Source organism: Schistocerca serialis, chromosome 3, assembly GCF_023864345.2.
Source record: "Schistocerca serialis cubense isolate TAMUIC-IGC-003099 chromosome 3, iqSchSeri2.2, whole genome shotgun sequence".
NCBI lineage: Eukaryota > Metazoa > Arthropoda > Insecta > Orthoptera > Acrididae > Schistocerca > Schistocerca serialis.
This window is the reverse complement of record NC_064640.1, coordinates 482,077,652-482,091,342: the sequence shown is the minus strand read 5'-3', so window position 1 is coordinate 482,091,342 and position 13,691 is coordinate 482,077,652.

The window sequence follows — 13,691 nt, the reverse complement described above, 5'->3', positions numbered from 1 at the left end:
CATCACAGCAAAGAGAAAATCATTAAAAGTAAATAGAGAAAAGAACATTAGTTTCACAAACATTAGAAAAGAATAAAAATCTTAAAAGTTGTCTGAAATGAGAAAAAGAGTTTAGTTTATTGTTATCCTTAGATCATATATTACAATCGTATTAGACACATCGTGTTGCCAGTTTTATACAGTACAAACAAAATTTTTTACAGATTTATCATTGAAACATAAAATGCATTAATTTACACAACAAGAGAAGTCAATTAAGTTAATTATTAATGTCATACTGCAGAAAATACTAATACACTCACTCAAACTGAAAACTAATTTCTTAAATCATATATGTAAGCCACACTGCAGAAAATACTTAGACATTTATACATACCGTAAGCTCTAAAATAACATTTACACTAATGCACAGAATCCAGAAACACAATTTTCTACTTAGTCTATATGTTTCCATCCATATTTTCAGCACTAGACTTTGCTTCTTTCAGGAAGTTTGTTTCCATGTGAAAAAGGAAGTGTTTTACTCCATTCCCAATTTTATACTTACCTTTGTTTTATGAACTTGCCTGCTGCTTTACCTTATACCAGCATCCAGAGATGCAATGTTCCTTCATTTTTCTTTTGAAGGTGCTCAGTTCTTTTATGTGAGATTATAAAATAAGCTTCCTGCATTTAAGGGTCCCTGTTTGTCATTTCAGCCTTTTGCTGCAGATACAGAAATTTTTGCTAGGTCTTCTGTTGTGGTAATTAAAATCTCTTTTTAGAGGTGCAGTAAAGTTTACTAAAGGAGTAGGCCTATTGTTTCAGGTATGTACAAACTTTGCATATTTTTCATGTTAAATGCTTTAAATTTGTTTTTGGAGGATTCTCATTGTGTTAGTTTCACTATGCATCTGCTGGCTTTCTTTTGAAGTTTTAAAATTCTCTCAATGTGTACATCTGCTGCTCCTCCCTGTATTGATATACAGGAAAACATATCTGAGAAGTTAAGTCCATGGTATATTTTATCAAGATTTCTGTGTCCACTGTATATGACATTTTCTTCATGAAGAACATATTTGTACTTATCAGTGTAGTTTTCTCATGTCAGAAATTTGTTCACCTTTATTCCCGGAAACCTGTTACTGTCTTCTTCTAAGTCTAATCTCTAAGAATAAAATCTACTGAGCTGTTAGTTCTATTAGTTTCAAACTTCGTACATGTTGTTTTCTTCCCATTGATCAACAGGTTATTTTTCTCCAAAAGATCTTTCTGTAATTTGCATGCTCTTATTTGCTCTCTTTTCTAAGTCTAAACACTAGTAAAGTTGTGTATTTATTTACTGCAGTGGACATATCATTTATGAACAAGGTAAAGAGCAGAGGTCCTAGTACTGACCCTCAGCTACTCCCTATTTTAACTGCAGAAAATCAGAGTAGACATTTTTCTTTGTATTTCCCGACTTATGTTTTATTTCAACACGCTTTTGCCTGTTCTCAACAAAGGTATCCACAATATCTGCAGCTTTTTCTCTTATACTATAGCAGTCCCATTTATTTATTTAAAATCAAATTTTTGACTTAAACACAGCACCAGTCATGTATTTTTTCACGTATACCAGGACACATAAGTAGTGCAACCCTTATTTCTCAGCCAATTTTGTTTAAAAAAAAGGTATAATTTGTCGTTGGACATTGTGCTCCCTGCCGCTGTTGGATAAGCAGTTGCCAGCAGAAAGTCGTATACTCCTAGCTCACTTATTTGTTACATAGTTTAATTCTTAATTTCTTTGCGTGTTTTGGTACTTACATTGATTAATTCATAAATTTCGGGTGTATTATAGTATTTGAGAGTTGTAGCATTGCGTTGTAGTACCTGAATAGTGTAAAATCGCGTAGTCATCTCCTTCCGCCGCTGAGCAGTGTATCAGCAGTGCCAAAGTAGCAGCATTACTGCATTTACTAGGCAACCTTGTATTTTAATAACCGTTTAAATTTTGTGTCGATTTGTTTGTGCTCTCCGTAGATTAGTTCAGACGTTCTTTGCACAACAGTTTTTAGCATGGATAGGTACTGCAACTGCTGTGTTGGGATCCAGGCTGAGTTGGCATCCCTTCGCTCCCAGCTTCAGGCAGTGTTGGCTTCGGTCACACAGCTTGAGGCTGATGCCAATGGGCATCACTGTGGGGGTCCAATGAGGGTTTGTCGGGGACGGCCAGCTCGACCCACACATCACCCGATCGGACTACGATTGTGGCTGCCCGGGATACTGCCCACATTGAGGCAGATCCCTCACCTGTGGTAGAGTGGGCGGTCATCTCGAGGTGTGGCAGGGGGCAAAAGACATTCCGGAGGGCTGAACGGAAGGCCACTCCAGTTTGTCTGACAAACCAGTTTCAGGCTCTGTCTCAGGCTGATACTGATCTTCGGCTGGACATGGCTGCTCATCCTGTTCCAGAGGTTGCCCCTCAGCCTGCAAGATCCAGGCGGTTGCAGAGGGTGGGCTTACTGGTAGTTGGGAGCTCCAACGTCAGGCGTGTAATGGGGCCCCTTAGGGATATGGCAGCAAGAGAGGGGAGGAAAACCAATGTGCACTCCGTGTGCATACCGGGGGGGGGGCGGTCATTCCAGATGTGGAAAGGGTCCTTCCAGATGCCATGAAGGGTACAGGGTGCACCCATCTGCAGGTGGCCGCTCATGTCAGCACCAACGATGTGTGTCGCTATGGATCGGAGGAAATCCTCTCTGGCTTCTGGTGGCTATCTGATTTGGTGAAAACTGCCAGTCCCACTAGCGGGATGAAAGCAGAGCTCACCATGTGCATCATCGTCGACAGGACTGACTGCGGACCTTTGGTACAGAGCCGAGTGGAGGGTCTGAATCTGAGGCTGAGATGGTTCTGCGACCGTGTGGGCTGCAGATTCCTCGACTTGCGCCGTAGGGTGGTGGGGTTTCGGGTTCCACTTGATAGGTCAGTAGTCCACTAGACGCAGCAAGCGGCTACATGGGTAGCAGGGGTTGTGTGGCGTGGACTGGGCGGTTTTTTTAGGTTAGATGGCCTTGGGCAAGTACAGAAAGGGCAACAGCCTCAAAGGGTGTGGGGCAAAGTCAGGACATGCGGGGACCAAGCAGCAATCGGTACTGTAATTGTAAACTGTCAAAGCTGCATTGGTAAACTACCGAAACTTCAAGTGCTGATAGAAAGCACCGAAGCTGAAATCGTTATAGGTACAGAAAGTTGGCTGAAGCCAGAGATAAATTCTGTTGAAATTTTTACAAAGGCACAGACGGTGTTTAGAAAGGATAGATTGCATGCAACTGGTGGTGGCGTGTTTGTCGCTGTTAGTAGTAGTTTATTCTGTAGTGAAGTAGAAGTGGATAGTTCCTGTGAATTATTATGGGTGGAGGTTACACTCAACAACCGAGCTAGGTTAATAGTTGGCTCCTTTTACCGACCTCCCGACTCCGCAGCGTTAGTGGCAGAACAACTGAGAGAAAATTTGGAATACATTTCACATAAATTTTCTCAGCATGTTATAGTCTTAGGTGGAGATTTCAATTTACCAGATATAGACTGGGACACTCAGATGTTTAGGATGGGTGGTAGGGACAGAGCATCTAGTGACATTATACTGAGTGCACTATCCAAAAATTACCTCGAGCAATTAAACAGAGAACCGACTCGTGGTGATAACATCTTGGACCTACTGATAACAAACAAACGCGAACTTTTCGACTCTGTAAGTGCAGAACAGGGAATCAGTGATCATAAGGCCGTTGCAGCATCTCTGAATATGGAAGTTAATAGGAATATAAAAAAAGGGAGGAAGGTTTATCCGTTTAGCAAGAGTAATAGAAGGCAGATTTCAGACTAACTAACAGATCAAAACGAAAATTTCTTTTCCGACATTGACAATGTTGAGTGTTTATGGAAAAAGTTCAAGGCAATCATAAAATGCTTTTTAGACAGGTACGTGCTGAGTAAAACTGTGAGGGACGGGGAAAACCCACCGTGGTTCAATAACAAATTTAGGAAACTACTGCAAAAGCAAAGAGAGCTTCACTCCAAGTTTAAACGCAGCCAAAACCACTCAGACAAACAGAAGCTAAACCATGTCAAAGTTAGCGTAAGGAGGGCTATGCGTGAAGCGTTCAGTGAATTCGAAAGTAAAATTCTATGTACCGACTTGACAGAAAATCCTAGGAAGTTCTGGTCTTAGGTTAAATCAGTAAGTGGCTCGAAACAGCATATTCAGACACTCCGGGAAGATGATGGCATTGAAACAGAGGATGATACGCGTAAAGCTGAAATACGAAACACCTTTTTCCAAAGCTGTTTGACAGAGGAAGACCGCACTGCAGTTCCTTCTTTAAATCCTCGCACTAACGAAAAAATGGCTGACATCGAAATAAGTGTCCAAGGAATAGAAAAGCAACTGGAATCACTCAACAGAGGAAAGTCGACTGGACCTGACGGGATACCAAATCGATTCTACACAGAGTACGCAAAAGAGCTTGCCCCCCCTTCTAACAGCCGTGTACCGCAAGTCTCTAGAGGAACGGAAGGTTCCAAATGATTGGAAAAGAGCACAGGTAGTCCCAGTCTTCAAGAAGGGTTGTCGAGCAGATGCGCAAAACTATAGACCTATATCTCCGACGTCGATCTTTTGTAGAATTTTAGAACATGTGTTTTGCTCGAGTATCATGTCGTTTTTGGAAACCCAGAATCTACTATGTAGGAATCAACATGGATTCCGGAAACAGCGATCGTGTGAGACCCAACTCGCTTTATTTGTTCATGAGACCCAGAAAATATTAGATACAGGCTCCCAGGTAGATGCTATTTTCCTTGACTTCCGGAAGGCGTTCGATACAGTTCCGCACTGTCGCCTGATAAACAAAGTAAGAGCCTACGGAATATCAGACCAGCTGTGTGGCTGGATTGAAGAGTTTTTAGCAAACAGAACACAGCATGTTGTTATCAATGGAGAGACGTCTACAGACGTTAAAGTAACCTCTGGCGTGCCACAGGGGAATGTTATGGGACCATTGCTTATCACAATATATATAAATGACCTAGTAGATAGTGTCGGAAGTTCCATGTGGCTTGTCTTGGATGATGCTGTAGTATACAGAGAAGTTGCAGCATTAGAAAATTGTAGCGAAGTGCAGGAAGATCTGCAGTGGATGGGCACTTGGTGCAGGGAGTGGCAACTGACCCTTAACATAGACAAATGTAATGTGTTGCGAATACATAGAAAGAAAAATCCTTTATTGTATGATTATATGATAGTGGAACACACACTGGTAGCAGTCACTTCTGTAAAATATCTGGGAGTATGCATGTGGAACGATTTGAAGTGGAATGATCATATAATATTAATTGTTGGTAAGGCGGGTATCAGGTTGAGATTCATTGGCAGAGTCCTTAGAAAATGTAGTCCATCAACAAAGGAGGTGGCTTACAAAACACTCGTTCGACCTATACTTGAGTATTGCTCATCAGTGTGGGATCCGTACTAGATCGGGTTGACGGAGGAGATAGAGAAGATCCAATGAAGAGTGGCGCGTTTCGTCACAGGGTTATTTGGTAACCGTGACAGTGTTACGGAGATATTTAGCAAACTCAAGTGGCAGACTCTGCAAGAGAGGTGCTCTGCATCGCGCTGTAGCTTGCTCGCCAAGTTTAGAGAGGGTGCGTTTCTGGATGAGGCATCGAATATATTGCTTCCCCCTACTTATACCTCCCGAGGAGATCACGAATGTTAAATTAGAGAGATTCGAGCGTGCACGGAGGCTTTTAGACAGTCGTTCTTCCCGCGAACCATACGCGACTGGAACAGAAAAGGGAGGTAATGACAGTGGCACGTAAAGTGCCCTCCACCACACACCGTTGGGTGGCTTGCAGAGTATAAATGTAGATGTAGATGTAGATTGCAGGATATTCCCACTTCAGTCCTTATTGTTTCATGAAGTTATGATAGATGGCGGTGCTATATGTAGTCTTCAAAATTGTGCCTGTATCAGAGAGTTATCACTGTGTTTCTTTTGTTGGAAAACCAGAGCATCACAGATATTTCTAGGCACTTGCAGAATGTCTACACAGACTTGGCAGTGAGCAAAAGTATGGTGAGTTGTTGGGTGAGGCATCTGTCATCGACATAAGATGGCCATGGAATCCTGTCCAATCTCCTGTGTGCTGGCCGCCCATGCACAGCAGGGACTCCTGCAGTGTTGGACACACTAAGACTTTCATTTTAGGTGATAGTGGATCACACTTAAATGTCTTGCTGCTCAAGTGGATGTTGCTGTTGGTAGTGCTTACATAAGCATCCACCAGTTGTGGTACTCTAAGGTGTGTGCCTGCTGGGTTTCTCACTGTCTAACAGAACACTATAAAGAGCAATGAAGGACCATCTGTGCAGAATTTCATGCTCATTACAGGTGATGAAACATGAGTTCATCACATCAAACTGGAAACAAAACAGCAATCCGTGGAGTGGCACCACACTACACCACCTCTACTCTGGGAGAGGGATTCTAAACTGCACTCTCAGCTGGTGGTAAATTCATGGTGGTGTTCTGCTTGATGTCCTAACTCATGGTACAATGATATACATTGAAGTGCATTGTGCTACCCTCAGAAAATTGAAGAAACTACTTCAGAATTTTTATCACCACAAAAATGCAAATGAACTTCTCCTTCTCCATGACAGTGCAAAGCCTCACACAAGTGTACACAACTGAAATGAGCGCACAAAACTCCAATGGACTGTTCTTCCCCAACCATCATCCATCTCACTTCTGATTTCCTTCTGTTTGGCCCAGTGAAGGATGCACTGTAAGGGCAGCAGTATGTTCGTGATGGCAAGGTTATTGATGCAGCAAGACGTTGGCTCCAGTGTCGACCAGTAGTGTGGTACCGTGTGGGTATACAAGCCATCCCTGTAAGGTGGCATAAGGCCACTGCATTGAACGAAGGTTATGTTGAAATATAGGGTTTTGTAATCAAAAGAGTGGAGAATAATATGGTGTATTTGAATCCTGAATATAGGGTGCATGGGCTCACACTGGCGAGGAAATTATAGGTTGAAGGTCTGTCTGAACCAAAATGTCGTTGAATGAGAAGATGGAGAGGCAGCATTACACATCGAGTCCTGCTGAGGACCAGCCATGGAGTACAGAACCAGAGGCTGTCTCTCCCAAGAGAGATGTCTGTTCTGCCTGAAAGCTAGGTACTAAGAGAGTGCTGTAGCTGTACTCTGCTCTCCCTGACTGCTCAGCGACCATACACATGACTTCCTCTGACATCACCTCATTAGCTAGCCAGTGCATTTAGCAGAAGAATGATGCTAACATCAGCATTCAGCATGAAATGTGCTCTGCAGTTCTTATCATGTAGGCTCTGTAGATACTGCTACTGGGATTGTGCTTGAAAGTCTTAAAGAAAAATGACAGTTTGAAATAAATAAAAAATTAAAAAAATCAACACAATCCCTAAAATATTTCTTGACTGGCTGCCAATGTGCACACAAAGTTATTTGCAAACTTGAGGGGCTACTTAACTACTCGGCATGAAGAAACTGATTTCAATCGACATGGAAAAAAAAATGAAACATCACAGTGTTGTCACATAAGGTGTGGAATAAATTTCATTTCAGTCACATGTTTTTGTCTTAGTATTAAAATTGTTATGAGGTTTAGGTTATTTAGCTCTGATATTGTCCTCTACAAACTGGGAACACCACCACTACATGATCAATTTGCTTCTAGAATTAACCTCAGTTTATACAGTGTTAATTCAGATTGCACTGCACAAATTTAATTTTTTTCTTCTTTAACTACATTTCTTAAAATCTCATGGCATGCTGCTTTGAACAGTCTTCCTCTAATTTGTTTATTCATTTATTTAACCTGATTAGATGAAGGTCTTTAAGACCTTCTTTACATCAGAACAATTTCTTACACACACTTTATACATGAGTCTCTTAGGGAATGATGATAATTTTGGTATGAAGAACACAAATAAGTGTCAGTAATAGAACAGAAAAATAATATGAACCAGGGTATGAATATGTCTAATGCCATGTGGAGTATTAGTGCTAAGAACTGCTAATAGTAGTACTACTACTAATAATAATGATAATGATAGATAGATAGATAGATAGACAATATATTTATGGCTATCGAGCAACTGCAACTGCCAATGTTATACTTTTTAACCTAACAGCGTTAAATTGATAATGTTAAAAAGACAATTGTTCTGTGAATTATTCACTATTATGAGGTTTTTAACAGATGTCTACTTTGCTTCATTGTGTTCATAACCCCTTACCTTCACTTCACTATGATTACTGAAACTAACTATTTAAGTTTCTGCTGTTGCAGGTTGACAGTTACTACATATGTCCTGATACTTTTTCCTCTTTCTTTCCAGAAGACATGTTCGCAAGTTGACATGAGATGGACTCAAGTTCCTGGGTGAAATGGTTGTTGTGGATGCACCTACCTACACATGCACACACACACACACACACACACACACACACACACACACACACACACACACACACAAATATATTGTCAACTGTTAATGTATTTAAAATATTAAATTGGTTTGTGCTGATGCTTAATGAAACTAAAGTGTACTGCTTTATCACTGAAACAGAACATTTTGTCATCCATACCAATTATGCTGATTATCTCTGTCTTCTTCATGACAATCTAGCATGATTATCATGGGTTATGCTGTGACATCAGCTGTAGCTTTAAGTGGATACCCACACAATGCCATGGCACTCCTCCAGTTGTGCTCATGGTGGTATCCATTTTTCTATTCAGAAAGTATGTGTGTGTGTGTTATATTTTTGCTGGGTATAGTATGGTAATTTCCAGGTATAGTATGGTAATTTCATCGCAAGTTTTGTAACAGTCTCTCTTGTGTAACTGTGGTGGTGCAGTCCTTCTCTCTCTCTCTCTCTCTCTCTCTCTCTCTCTCTCTCTCTCTCTCTCTCTCACACACACACACACACACACACACACACACAAACACACGCATGTAAATATTTGATTATCCTACAGTTCTTTACAGGACTATTCATAAAATTGTTGAAGTTGCTATTTTTAATAAAATGTCTTTATATATAGCAGCAGGTTTAAATATGGGTTGCAAATTTTATATGTATATATATTTTTAGATGGAATGGGAGGAAATATGAATTTCTAAACATGTTAATTTTCATCTTTGAAAGTTGTAAAATTTATTTAATCTATAGCTTTATGATTTGGATGTTTAATTTTATATAAAAGCTTTCGCTGTCAATATTAAATGTGAAACTTCAGTGTTCCTAAACTCATATTTCCACAATCATTGAATTATACGGATGTAAATGATGTGATAAAATAGTTTAAAATGATTGTATTACCATATTTGATACGAATCAATTAATCTACTATATATTATAAGAGGGAGTTTGTATGTTTCACAAAAAAAAGATATTTTTTAGAACATGGGCTATTATAGTGTTGTTTGTCTTCACATTTACAGGGCATAGAGTTCTTGGCAGTTTGCAAGGAACATATCCTATTTGTTGCACCAAATTATACTGCCTCTGATTTCAAATTTTTCCACTTTTTTAAACAACAATTATACCTTTGCAATGGAACATTACGCAGTGAAATATAAAGACACAAACAAATATGCTGCTCGCAGTTGGTGACCATTTTTGTTTCACAGTAGAAGTTTACAGAGTATTTGTGAGAGAGTGTGAGGGCACAGGACATATGTATTTAGCAAGACAGATTTATATTAATGTTTACAGTTCAGTTATTTTTGAAATGAAGTATTTACATATTCATGAAATTTGTTTTTCTTGCATTATACAATATTTGTTACTGAATGTCCATAATATCATTAGGAAAATAAATGAAAATGGCAAAATGCATTGCTGATATGTGAAGTTCCAGTAAAACCATTGTGAAGGAATATTTACAAAAGTAAAGTGAAGTAGAAAGCAACCAACAGCAGCAAAATGAAACATGCATTCTTAAAAACTGAAAGAATACAAACAGTGATAGCATAACCAGTCAGTTTCACCTACAGCCTCTACTAGCAGTGAGAAAAAACACTGTTATCTTGAAAACATGTAATAAAGGAACAATAAATGCTAACTGTGGTAAATCCACATTTACCACTGCCATTCAATGTCCACTACACTTTCAGAGAGGTACGCTGTGCCAGTTGCGCGAGCAGCACATCGCGCCAACACATTGCAGTCGTGGCTCCTTGCCCTCAGCTAAGGCCCACTAGCCACGGATTTGGACCAACATCAGAGGCTCCACTCAGCCAGTGATGTGAGTCTATAACACTAGATGCACACGCCACTTCAATATTAATGCCGACAATGCTGATGACCACTGGCCTATATCTAGGCTGACACTAGCTTTCTTGACTCATTCTTCATCATGCTGTTGACTGTCATCATACTATGCCACACCAATGATTTGAATATATTACTCTCTTGCTCTATTTGGACTTTGCTTTTGGTTATACTATGTATCTGCAACTCTATGCTAGACAAGAACTATAGTATGGACTTTGTATCGCTTTTAACTGTCATTTTCCTGTTACTGTATTCTGTGCCATCTTATGTTTGGTTCAGTACATAACTGTGTAGAATTCATATGTATTGTGTGCTACAACACAATTGTCAACTACAGACTGAGCTTTCATGTGCACCACTTACAGAACTTTGAACTTTGCATGTGTTCCATCACTCAGACTGTGCCAGTTTTTGTGCGATTTCAGAACTGTGAACTTTGCTTGTGCACTAGGACTGTGACTTATTTTGTGCATTGCCACGTGGACTGTGACCTTTTCTGTGAACTTGGTCCTCTGTGCTTTGAATGGCAAAATGTGTGTGTGTTTTTTCTCTTTCCATTCACCACTGAAGAACTATCTTTGGTGGCCATTTTGCAGAAGCTGATGGCTCAGCAGGTGGAAAGTCAAAAGCATGTATAGGAACTCGTGGACAGGCTACTGATTCAGCAACAGACAGCGAATCCTTTCCCATTCCCACTGTACAAGGAGAATTCAGAGGACTGAGTCTTATATTAGAAATGACTCTGGCTACACTTTATGGCATTTAAAGTAAAGGGTAATGATACTGCTACACCTCTTTTTTATACTGGATTTAGCTGCAAACTTATCATTTACTGAGCAGATTAGCCCCTCTGACAGAGCCCAATAAACAGGCAATTGAGGACATATGTTCTCTAGTGAGTGCCCATTACCAGTGGCATTGTCATGTGATTTCTACTCACTTTGAGTTTTACCAATGTCTCAAGCAACTAGATCAATCCTATCTAGCTAGGGCAGTAGAACTCTAGGGGCTAAGTCAGGGATGCAAGTTTCTCACATCAAAAAATAAGGAATCCTATGCAGAGACCATGATTAGAGACTCACTCATCCGTGCAACACCTTATAAAACGGTTCTGCTTAAAGGATTTGCAGTTTGATGACCTTGCTTTAGACAACATGTTGCATTTAGCACAGTCGTACAAGGTCACACAAGCAGGGGGCCAACACTTAGATTCTTGGGACAATATTGCCTTGGTAAGCGGTGAGCCCAGCAAAGTTGTATGCTTTGACAGCTAGTGGGAAAACAGCAGTGGCACACAGATACCTATGAGCTTGTCCCTCTGCAAGTAAACAGTGAGTCCCAAGATGCTCCTGATTTTAACAGCCATATCCTTCCTGCACAGACTGTTTTCATAAGCATGCTCTTTACAAAAGGGGTTTGAAGAGATGCCATCGAACTGTTGACCAACTTCACTTTTGCAACCTTTTTCAAAAATATTTGAAAATGTTGTGATCAAGCATCTTCTTAAGCATCAGACTGCAAATAATATGTTTTCCAAGTCACAGTTTGAGTTCCTTAAGGGTTTTGATATACAGTAGGCTATTTACACTTGCAGTGAGAATGTATATCACTCATTAGATAACAAATTAGAGGCTTTTGGCATTTTCTGTGATCTGCCAAACCTGGGAATCACAGCTTTGTCTTATGTAAATTGGAATATTATTGTGTTACTGGCAGTGCTGCAAAATGGTTCAAGTCATACCTAACTAACAGGAAACAAAGGGTTTTGTTGTGAAATACGTGTGGAGTAAGCAATCACTCTTCATCTGATTGGGAATTAATTACATGTGGTGTTCCTCAAGGTTCCATCTTGTGTGCATTAATGACCTCTTGTGTGTTGCATTGCCAGATGCTAAGTTTTTTTCTTTGCAGATGACACAAACATTGCAATAAATAGTAAGCCAAGTACAGATTTAGCAGTGGTTGCTAACCAAATTTTCACTGAGATTAATAAATGGTGTAAAGCTAATTCACTGTCCTGAAACTCTGAAAAGGCCAACTATATGCAGTTCAGAACCTGTAAGAGATTTATTTCCAGCATGTGTATAACAAATTAAGATGTACAGATAGAAGAGATCAACAGTGCTAAATTTTTCAGGTTACAACTCAATAACAAATTCAGTTGAGAAGGGCATACAACAGAATTACTGAAGTGCCTAAACAAGTCTGTATTTGCTATGTGAATGATGTCAGGTGTAGGAGATACAAATACAAAAAACTTGCATACTTTGCTTACTTTCATTCTATCATGTCATATGGGATCATGTTTTGGGGTAACTCATAAAACCCGAGAAAAAGTTTTTAGAGTGCAAAAGCATGTAATAAGACTCATTTGTGGTGTAAATTAAAGAACATAATGTAGAAACCTGTTCAACGAGTTGAGTACTCTAGCTACTGCTTCTCAGTATATTTATTCGATGACGAAATTTGTTGCAAATAATATTCCTCTGTTTTCAACCAGAAGCTGAATACATAGTATCAGTATTAGGAATAAGAGTGACCAACACAAAGACCTAAAATGACTTACCTTGGTCCAAAATGAGGCCCAATATTCAGGAATGCACATTTTCAATAATTTGTCAACAACCATTAAAAACTTAGTTTCAGATAAAGCAAATTTTTACCAGAGTCTGAAGGATTTTTTGGCAGGCAACTCCTTATACTCTGTAGATGAATATCCTAACAGGGACTGTTAGACCAACTTAAGTGAAAATGTCTGTTAGATTTCAGTTTTGGCACGACTTGGCCACAATAGTCAAGATTAGGTATTAAATTTATGAAAATGCATAACTATGTTTCATTCGGACAGTGTATAAATTCTGTAAATATTAGCATTTCTGGTTTACTGTAATATAGTCACATATTTTGACATTCTTCTGACAAATGATCAGGGAAGTGAATATTATAGTCAAATGTTCTATGTTTTTATGTTACACTTTCTAACATGTTCTACACTCATTAGAATCATCTTGTTTTTAGGTTTATAGAAAGAAAACTGAGTCTAATCTAATCTTTAGAGAAAAGTGTCCAAATAGATCAGCAGAGTATGCTAAATGCATATGACGGGTGGCTATTCCATCTTCATGATCGCAAGAGCAAATGGACATTAATGTTATCAGTTCTGCCCCATCAACCCAGGTTAGATCCTGCATTAACTCATTTCACTGTGAGTAGCTGGCAGTGAACTTTCAAGCTCAAGTCTCATCAATTTCCAAACATATTTACAATTAGGGGTGTATGCACTCACTTTGTTGGCTCAATAGTTAGTCTTTTACAGCAAGCAACAAGTGTT